Below are 11195 nucleotides of genomic sequence, written 5' to 3'. Positions count from 1 at the left end.
CAACATATTTAAATGCCTTCATATTAAATGTATTGCTTTAAATAATTTGACAAGATTGTTTTATAAATTTGGCTTAGAAATTAACCAGCTAGGAGTAAGCTATTTAATGTGTAATTGGTTATAACTTTTCTGCAATCATCATGCAGAGATGAAATTTGACAGTGCATAAAACTGACAATGTTGTGTTTTATAAACACTACATATGTATATGTGCCTTTTTTTTCTTTTTACATTTTGACACCAAGAGCATTTTTAAAGGTTTCATGTATTTTCGTAGGACTTGTCACTGTTCTTAAGGTGCCTATTGGCTAAACCTGCCCTGATGATGGAGGACTTTGACTTTTCTGGATGTCCTCTAGCAAGATTCTCTGGCAAGCAAGAGTGTCTGACAGATTCTTCTGCTCTGCCAACAACTTCATCTCCTTAAAGGCAAAGAAGGCCTGGGTGGGCCAAGCTGTGAAGCCAAGAGGATTAGGAAACAATGTGTGTATGTGTGTGTGTGTGTGTGAGAAATGTGTGTGTGTATATAGTCATGTGTTACAGAACATTTTAGTCAATGATGAATCACACATATGATAGTGATTCCCTAGGATTATATCAGCTAGTGACATGGTAGCCATTGTAGTTTGTATAAATATACTCTTTGATGTATGCACAATGATAAAATTGCCTAACAACACACTTCTCAGAACATATTCCCATTGTTAAGAAACATATGAGGGGTTGTAGCTGTAGCTCAGTGGCAGAGCACTTGCTTAGCATGTGTTAAGCACTGGGTTCAATCCTTAGTACCACATAAAAATAAACAAAGACATGCTGTCCATCTACAACTACAAAAAATAAAAATAAAAAAGAAACACATGAAATTGTGTATATGTGTGGGGGGGTAGTGTTAGATATATAAAAGTCAGGAGGGTGACTTTGAAAAGTCAGAACAAGATAAGCATAATTTCATGATCAGAGGAGCTATCCCCTCAAAAAGAGGAGATGTGCATGGCTGAAATGTTGCAAATATCAGTTGGGGACTATGAGGTAGCTAAATCTAATATGTTAAAGGATCCAGCCTAGTGGTAAAGGCAGAAAACATGCATAAATAAAAAATTTGAGAGAATAGGAAAGCATAAAAAGGAAATGGAAAAACAGAAATGCTAGAAATGAAAAAAATTAAAATCAGAGATGAAGAATTCCTTAAACAGAATTATCAATAAACTAGATAAAAGCAAAGGAAAAAAACTCTGTGAACTTGAAGGTAGGTCAATAGAAATTAACCAAATTCTAACACAAGGTGAGTAAAATCAAATAAGTACCCCCAAACTAAGTGCCCAAGATATATGGAATACTATCAAATGGTCTAATGTGATAAGGTGCGAGACATATCCTGGAGGGTAAGTATGTCAAAGGAGAAGACGGAGGAATATTTGAAGAGATATTTGAAGAGATAATAATTGAGAATTTCCCAAATTAATGAACCTCAGACTCAAGGAGTTCAGCGAACCCAAGAAGGTTAAATACAAAAACAGTCCACACCTACACATATCATAGTGAAACTCATGAAACCAAAGATACTAGCTTTGGCAGATTTCTGCAAAAACAGTTTACCTACAAATAAAATGCATGACTGAAACATAACAATAGCTAAGCTGAGTAGCATCCCATAGGGCGTGGGCACTCTAGTTCTCCAGAGACCCTAGGCTCTTCCTCTTAAACCACAAACCCTGAGCTGGTTAATGGCTTCATCACTCTTCAAAGACTCTTTATTAGATTTAAGTTGGGAGGCAGAAGACTGGACGCTGAATATACTAGTCACTGATCCAAATATCCTTCAAGGTAGGGTCTATGATCTGCCTATTGCTCCAAATTGTTTCCCTGGAGCTGACCAGTCAGAAACACCCAAAGCTCTGGCACACCAGCCAGAGCTTTGCTGAGGAATGGGCATTGCCATTGGTGGCCATGTCTGTGAGAGGGGGACAGCTGTCAAAAATTTAGGATTACCACGAGGTCAGGAAGATTAAGTTTTCCTCTCCTATCACCCAGCTCTAAGTCCCTGTGTGGCCCCTTGTTGGCCATTTCTGGAAGTCTTTGTGTGTTTGTGCGTTTGTTTGTTTGTTTTAAACTGCAAGAGCCACTAGGCGGCAGCAAAGTGCTTGTGTAAGGGTCTTGACAGGTCTTGCTAGGGAGAGATGCACAATTAACAGCATGGAATTGCAGAAAGGTAGACAGTGGAAGCTGGTGGAGTCCATCTAAGAAGGTGCGAGACAGATCCTAGAGGGTAAGTATGTCAAAGGGGAGAAAAGGAGGCAAGTAATTCCTGACCAACCCTTTGGACGTCTGGATCCTGCTGATTGTGGCCAGAGTCTTCTCAGCCTCAGTCTCAGATCATTTTCTTCTCACTTGAATGCCCACCTCCAGCAGGGTTCTCATCTCTGAAGTACAGAGATTTGTCCTTGCAAATAATTCTTTTTTTTATTTTTTATTTTTTTTATTGTAAACAAACGGGATACATGTTGTTTCTCTGTTTGTACATGGCGTAAAGGCATACCATTTGTGTAATCATAAATTTACATAGAGTAATGTTGTTTGATTCATTCTGTTATTTTTTCCCTCCCCCCCCCCCAAATAATTCTTTAAGCAACTAGTTTTAGAAACTCTGCCAGCAGGCCGTTCCTGTAGACTTCTTCAAAAATGTATCATATCCTCAATCACTTATTCAACAAGCATCTATTGGGCATCGTACACTAGGTAACATTCTAAGTGTTAAAGACACAATAGTGAATACAATAAATTTTTTTATATATATTTTAAAATATTTTTATAGTTTTCAATGGGCCTTTATTTTACTTATTTATATGGGTGCTGAGAATCGAACCCAGTGCCTCACACGTGCTAGGCAAGCGCTCTACCACTGAAGCTACAACCCCAGCCCTACAATAGATTTTTTAAAATATTTTTTGTTATAGATGGACACAATACTTTTATTTTATTTATTTATTTTTATGTGGTGCTGAGGATGGAACTCAGTGCCTCACATGTGCCAGGCAAGCACTCTACCACAGAGCTAAAATCCCAGCCCTACAATAAATTTTTTTAAAAAGTACTTTCATGGAATTTGTTTTGTTGGAGAGGGGCAGACAAGAAACAAAAATAAATTAGTAAAATACACAGTTTGTCAGATGGTAAAAGGTGCTATGGAGAAACATTTCCAAAGATGGAATACGGTACAAAATGTGGGGGTTACAATTTAATATCAGTCATGGCAAGCCTCACTAGGGTGATGTTTGAGGAACAACTTGAAGATAATGAGGAAGGGAGCTGTGACAGGTGGTGAGCCCAATGCCAGGTGGGAGTACAATATGCCTGGCATATTCAAGGAATAGCAAAGCATCCGGTGTGCCTGGGGTGGATGAGTGAGTAGAGAATAATAGAAATTCTGCCAGAGCAGTGGGGAGCAGATTATATCAGGCCTTGCAGATCACTGTAAGGGCATTTCTGGACTCTGAATAAAATGGAAACCATTGTGGAATTTTGAGCAGAGAGTGACATGATCTGACCTTCACTCCAGGAGCACAATGATGAGCGCAGACAGAAAACTGGAAGCAGGAAGCAGGGAGCCCAGCTGAAGTTATTATAATTCTCAGTCCACTCAGGAAAGCTTAGTCAAAATCACCCCCACAAAGTCTCCCCTAATACTTCCTGAAACTGCCCTTCTGGTGGAGGCTTGCTACCCTTTGTTCTTGCATCTATTGCAACATCAGTCCATCTTGCTTTTGTCCTGAGGTTATTGGTGAACCTATCCTTGACCCTACAGAGTAGAGGCCCAGTTGCCTTCACCGCTGTGACTGCCTCTCCCCTGGCTAGAGGATTGCGCACATAGTAGAAACCAAGTCAAACTTTCCCTCCTTAGTTGAGCTGCCTTGATTTTACCTCTGAGGCTTCTCCCAGGCTGTGTTTCTCCTTAAAGAGCCACATCTCATTGTATTAAATATTTCAGAAACATGAAAGCCCGAATGCAGTCTGTTAGCCACACTTCATAGTCCCTTGGCACAACCATGTTTACATGACACAACTTGTCACTGGCCCACAAATGCAGCCTGTCGAAGCTGTTAAGAAGCACACACAAAACATTGTCTGCCAAGGCTACCAGCCTCTCTGGAGGCTCCTGAAAGCAAATTAAATGAGTAATTGTTCATTTATTGATTCCTTAAAACATTTACTGAGTACCTACTGTGATACCATGCTCTGTTCAAGGCAGTCAGTATACTAAAGTGACTAAAACAAACTTCCAATGATCTTGAAACAAACGCGGGGTTCTAACTGTATGCAAAGCACTGGATTAATTACAAAAATAAATAAAACTGGTTCTTTTACTTCTGAGAACTCACAATCAATTCATCCATCCATCCATCCATCCATCCATCCATCCATCCACCCACTCATTCAGCCACTCTTTCCTGATTATGTTGTGCTAAGGAAGGGCTGGTTTTGTAATGATAACACTGGAACATAATCTCTCTTCACAGGCCCGTGTAGAGAAAGAATAATAAACATTGGGGAGCTAGCATGTATAAAAAACTATGGCAAGTGTGATATGAGTACAAAGTAAAATGAACAGGGGAAGAGGATGCTCATTTCAGGGAAGGTCTGAGAAGGCCTTTAGGGCTAAGAAGGATTTCAACAAAATGTTGGAGGAGGAGTAGCACTATCACAGGTGGCAGGGTGGAAAATTTGTGTGTGCATGGTGGAGGGGAGAGTGGGTTCCAAGGGAACAGGACATTACAAGTTCATGGTACAGAGTAGTTGGTGTGGATGTGGCTGTGGTTCATGGGTTGTAGGACACCAGTTCAGCTGGGATGGGATTGGATAGGCATGAAGGCAACCACAGGAGGCAGTGGAGAACCATGATTTTTGAGGAGCGGCATGGTAGCATCACATCTGTGCTTTAGAGAGGTTGTTGGGGCAATGTAAAAAGAGAGAGAGAGAGAGAATAAATGGATAGAGAATGGATAGAGGGATACCAATCAGAGGAGCACTAGTGAAGGCTGACCTGAAGTATAGTGAAGAACCAGTCATGATTGGACTTACTCATGCATGCCCTTATTTGTTCACAGACATACTATTACTTGCAAAACCTTGTGTTAATTGAAGGTGGGATGGGACAGGAAAGACAGGGAGAAACAAAGAAAACCTATTTATGTCTTCAAAGATTTCCATATGAGAAACAGAACAGGAAAACCCTACCACACTCTCTCCTTTACCTCTGTGATGTGATTATTGCTCTTCCAGATGTTCCACTTAGTATCTTCTGCTTATGTACTCTAGGAGGGCTCCAGTGTCTAGACTCTCTTCTCTCCTTATGTCACAGGATATCCCAAAATGACTTCACCTCCTCCAGTGGCTTTAAACATCAGTTATATGATTTCTAAATCTATCTTCAATTTCAATTTCTCCCTTCAATCACAGAACTGTAAATGCAAACACCCAACTGAACATATGAATATGTTGCCCACTGGCACCTCCAACTCAATTCATCCAAATGAAGCTCATCATCTTTCCGTCTCACCCCCAAGCCAATGTTTCCACTTGTGTTCCTATCTCAATGCCTCCATCCACTGCCAAAGCTGAAATTCAAAGTTATCAGTGCCTTATTTCTTGCCTGGGTACACTCAATCTATTGCCAGTCCTATTCAGTCTTCATCTTGGGCGTCTTCTCAGTGACTACCCTAATTTAGGCCACTTACTGGTGGCCCTGTCTCTAGCTTTACACTTTCGATGTTCCTTAATACTTGAGAGAGATCTAAAATACAGATCTCATACTACACCCTTACTTTAAAACTCTTTAATGATTTTTTTCCCTTAGGATAGTCTAATCATGGTCTATAAAGACTTCTGTGACAGTTCTTCAGCCATGCTGTATGATATTCCATTATATGGAAGTACCATACTCTAGTGATAGCCGTGTTTGGTTTCTAAACTTTTGCTATTATAAACAATGTTATAAATTGGCATATATTGTGCGTAAGCAAGTATATTGGATGAAAAATTATATGCATTTGTAATTTTGACAGTTATCAGCAATTTACAGTTCTACCAGCAACATGAGGGCTTCTTTTCCCACAATCATGCCAAGGGTATACTGTCAAATGTTTGAATTTTTTGCCAATCTGTAGGTGAAAAATTATATATAAATGTAGTTTCAATTTTCTTGTGAGGGAGGTTTCATATTAAAAGTCATTTATCTTTCCTTTTCTGTTAACAATCCCATTTTCTTACTGAATTTTTGTTCTTTTTCACATTGATTTAGAGATTTTGTATATATTAAGCAAATTAGTCCCTTTGTCTATGACATGAATTGTGAGTATTTCCCCCAGTGTGCTATTTGTCTTTGTTTATGATGTCTTTTTGTTTGGGAGAAATTATAGATTTTCAGGTTGATAGAATTGATTTTTTTTATGCTTTAGGAATTTTGTGCCATCCTGAAAAGTACTTTTTCCACAATGACATAAATTTGTAGTTTTACTTTTACATTTACTTAAGCACAATTGATTCATATGGATTTTAGTATAAGAACTGAAGTAGAGACACCACAATATTTTTTTCCAGGTGACTACACAATTGTCTCAATACTATTTATTGTATAATCCATCTTTTCCCTGCTGACAATGTCATCTTTATAATATACTAAAAATTTTAATGTATTGGATCTAGACTATTTTACTTCTTTGATAAATTGCCCATGCATGTGTTAGTGTTCTCTGGATTTTATTATTTTAATTATTGTATTTTTTAATGGTTTACTATCTGGTAGAGCTATTTCCTTTTCATTAACCTTTTTCAAAACACTAATGCTATTCTTGATGCAGAAATTTCCATCTGAATTTTATATTCAGGTTATGTAGTCTGTTGGTATTTGTATTAAATTGTGTTAAATTTATGGATTAATTTATGGAGAGTTGACATCTTTATGATAGTCTTTCTACACCAAGATAAAGTATCTTTCCCATTTATTCAAGCCTCCTTTTGTGACCTTTGATAGCATTTTAGTTTTGCACACATAGTTTCAGCACATTTATGGTTAAGGTTACTACTGGTTAATTTACTTTGTTGTTGTTATTATAAATGATACATTTTATTTCCTAATACTTTCTACTGGCTACTGTTCATTTTTTAAATGTGTTAATTTATATCCATTTTGCTAATTTTGGGGGGGGTACCAGGGATTGAACCCAGGGGCACTTAACCACTGAGCCACATCCAAAGCCCTTTTTTTATTTTAAGACAGGACCTTGCTAAGTTGCTGAGGCTGGCTTTGAACTTGCCATCCTCCTACCTCAGTCTCCCAAGTTGCTGGGATTACAGGTGTACGCCACCACACCTAGTTTGCTAAATCATCTTATTAGTATTAGTTGATGTTTTTGGATTTTCCAGGTAGGCTATCATCATAAATATTTCTTAAGCTTTTATATTTCATTCCTTTCTCTTCTATAATTATGTAGGTAAATATTTCCAAAGCCATGTTAAATAAAAAGAGCTTTGTTACACACCTAAATTTAATGGGAATAATCTAAGTTTATAATAAGTATGATTCTAAACTTTGGATTAAGATGGGTAAGTTTTGTCATGTTGAAGCTGAACTGGGGGCTGAGGTTGTAGCTCAGAAGTACAGTGCTTGCCTTGCGTGTGTGAGGCACTGGGTTTGATTCCCAGCACCACATATAAATAAATGATTAAAATAAAGGTCCACCAACAACTAAAAATATATTTTTTAAAAAAGAGGTTGAATGTTTCATAAAGTTTTGTCTGTGATTCTCTAACTTGGGATTGATATTTCAGAGGGTTTCAGTCTGAATATTTGAATCTTCCTTCGCAAGTCATTTCTCTTCATTTGGAGAAAGAAACAACACACAGACACCAAGTAGTATATATGTTGACTTAAAATACATTATGAATCCAAAGGTAACTTTGTACTGGTTATCATCTTTATTAAATTTGACTCCCTAAGAAGGTGAAATACATGAGTATACAGCAGAAAGACCCTGTATTTTCTGACTGGGCCATGGAGGTAACAGTCTTAGGTGAAAGATCAACTGGTCCTGCTTTGGTAGACAGCAGTAGAGAGGGGCTGTGCTATCAAAGTCTGAGTCATAGATTCAGTCCACCTGGCAGGAGATGCTGAATCCCAAGCCACAAGAACAGTACAACAGCTAACATTTGTTGAAAACTTGCCATATACTACTAACTGATTTAAGTAGTGATTTACTCCAGAATCATCCAATGAAGTGGGAACTATTTTTTCCCTACAGATGATGAAACTGAGGCACAGAACTGTACCTTGGTCATGGTCACAAACTAATAGGCAATAGAGGTCTGAAACTAGGCACTTACACCAGAGCCTGCATTAACCATTTTGTTCTAATCCCCCAGGAGGAGCTTGGAGCTCTAAGTAAAAGTTCAGTAAGAACCATGAATGTGGCCTCCAGGGTAAGACACATTCATACCAGGGAAAGAGTGCTAAATAATGAAAAACTACTAGGGAGGATGAATTGGAGGCGGGGTGATAGATGCCACTACATTTTTCTTTTCATCCACACTCTTCTGCTGCTTTGCTGACTTCTCAACCTTATCTTAAAGGTGCCACAACCTCACCTCCCATGATAATGACTTCCTAGTGTATCTCCAGCCTAGACCTCTTCCCTGACCTAACTAGTGTGTCTGCCTCTCCAATTCAACACTTGCCAAGATACTTTATAGGCACCTCAAACTTATCATGTCTAACAGAACTCTTTCTGCCCCTATACAATCCTGCTCCTTCCAGATTTCTCCTTTGCAGTAAATTTATTTAAGATGCTTACACACAAATGTTTAATAAATATCTACTTTGGCAGTGAACAAAGCAAGACAAAACCCACTGCCCTCAGAGTTTCTACTGCTGGGAGACATACAATAAAAAGAAAAAAAAATAAGTAAATTACATCATATACTAGAAGACAGTAAGGACTAAGGAGAAAACCAAAGTTGAGAAGAGGTAAAAGTACAGGATATGGGAACTAGAATTTTTAAAAGGGCACAGTAGAGGAGGAGACGGGGTCAAAGAAATAATAGGGGATAGACCATGACCTTTTATGCTAAGAGGCAAGATTGTGAACAGATGCAGGACATAAGTAGATTTCTGTGTGCTGTGAACAGATTGAATGAGGCACAGTATGGATGAAAGCTGAGACTATTTGGGGAGTTTTTGCAATACTCCAGATCAGAGATAATGGAGGATGGAAACTTTGACCAGGAAAGGTGGAAAAGTTATTAAGACTGGGTTAGATTCTGGATATAATTTGGATTGGGTCTTTACCATCCTCCCAGTTTCTTAGGCCAAAAACCTAGGTCTTATCCTTGATTATTCCCTTTCCTTCATATCCAAATCCAACCCATCAGCAAGTCCTTACAATTCTACATCTAAAGTATATGTTGATGTCAATGTTTCTGTTTAGGCTCACCATCTCCACAATCCAGCTAAACCACCACTCACCTGGACTGCTGCAATAGCCTCTACCTATCTCTCTGCTTCCTCTTTTGTCTCCCTACAAAGCATTCTTTAGCAATCAGAAAGAACAATTTAAAAATTACATCCCATCACAGGATGCTCTTGTTTGTAATCTTTAAGAGCTTTCCACTGCACTAAGAATAAAGGATAAAATCTATAAACTACAGGGCTGATGTGAGCTGCCCCAAGACTTCTCATTCTCATCTCCTTCCTTTTTTCCTTTTTTTTTTTTTCTTTTTCTTTTTGGTAACAGGGACTGAACCCAGGGGTGCTTAGCCACTAAGCCACATCCCCAGCCCTTCTTACTTTCAGACAGGGTCTCTCATTAGGTTGCTTACAGCCTTGATAAATTGATGAGGCTGGCTTCCAACCTGTGATCCTCCTGCCTCAGCCCCTGAGCCACTGGGATTACAGGCCTGTGCACCACCCTACTGGCTCCTTCCTTTTTTTCTTCATCACTGTGCTCCATTAGGCTCCTTTCTGCTTCTCAAATTTGCCATTCTTTTCTGCTTCGGTCATGCTGTCCCCTCTAGCTGCTTTATCTCTCAGGTCTTTGCATGTATGATCCCTTATCAACCACCAAATCTCAGCTCAATTGTCACTTTTTAAAAAAATTTTTTGGTGGTACTGGTGATTGTATTCAAGGCCTCTTGCATGCTAGGCAAGTGGCTCCACTACTCAGCTACACTTCAGCCCTCTTTTTTCATTTCATTTTTAAGCCAAAGTTTCACCAAGTTGCTAGGGTTGATCCCAAACTTGTGATTCTCCTGTCTCAGTCTTCCTTCTACCTTTGCCTCCTGTGTAGCTGGAATCATAAGCAAACACCTTCATACCTGGGTCGACTGTCACCTTTTTAGAAAGACCATCCTATTAATTGTCATATGTCTATCTATCATATCATGATCTATCATAGTCCACCATACTGTGTATCAGAAAACTCAATATTTTATGGGAAACAAAACATGTAGAGTGATAGAGTTTACCAACCTGCATGACACCCCAGATTTGATCCCCAGCTCCATAAAACAAAAAAACAAAAACAAACAAGCAAAAACAAAACACAGGAACATACTCATCAAACAAGTTATACTCAGTAAACGAGGTGAAGAAACTTGGAAGTAGAGAGCTATCAAACGCTTGTCAGGATCCAGAAAGGTCAGTCACCCGTTTGACACAAATCCTCTGGCAATGTCCAGTTGATGTGTTTTATTTTGTGGTGGAGGAGATCGAACCGATAGCCTTACGAATTAAGACAAGCGCTCTACCGCTGAGCTAAAACCCCTGGCCAAGCTGCTTCTTCACAAAGTGGCTTTCCCAGGCATCTCTCATATCCCGGGACTCCCAACATTTCCTGTTCGTTGGGAACTCGTTTTCCCGTCCCTAAGATTGCCTCCAGGGCACTCTCTGAAGGTGCTTCAATTGATCTCTTCCGGAGCTCACAACTGTCTCCAGCAGTCCAGGTCGGGTCAGGCTGATGGGACCAACTGGGTACCGCTCCTCTTCCCAAGGGAAAGGAATACAGCTCACGAACCTCCCTGTTCCACTATACACTACATCTACACGGACAGAGTGAGCTTCTCAGAATTTTCTCTCAGTCTCATATCTACCATGAGGCCTGAGAAAGTAGTTTCTCTAAAATTACTGGTAAAATTAAACAATGCAT

General features: G+C 39.2%; 1 protein-coding gene across 3 annotated transcripts in view; it reads right to left on the bottom strand.

The window, feature by feature from the left end:
* PRPF40B (pre-mRNA processing factor 40 homolog B) overlaps positions 1-11195 on the bottom strand; it is a 95579-nt gene that overhangs the window by 83197 nt on the left and 1187 nt on the right. The gene's annotated exons all lie outside the window — the stretch shown is intronic.

The sequence above is a fragment of the Sciurus vulgaris genome (assembly GCF_902686455.1).
Source record: "Sciurus vulgaris genome assembly, chromosome: 5".
Taxonomy (NCBI): Eukaryota; Metazoa; Chordata; class Mammalia; order Rodentia; family Sciuridae; genus Sciurus; species Sciurus vulgaris.
Note: the sequence above shows the minus strand (reverse complement) of the source record. Positions and strands in the feature narration are given on the sequence as shown.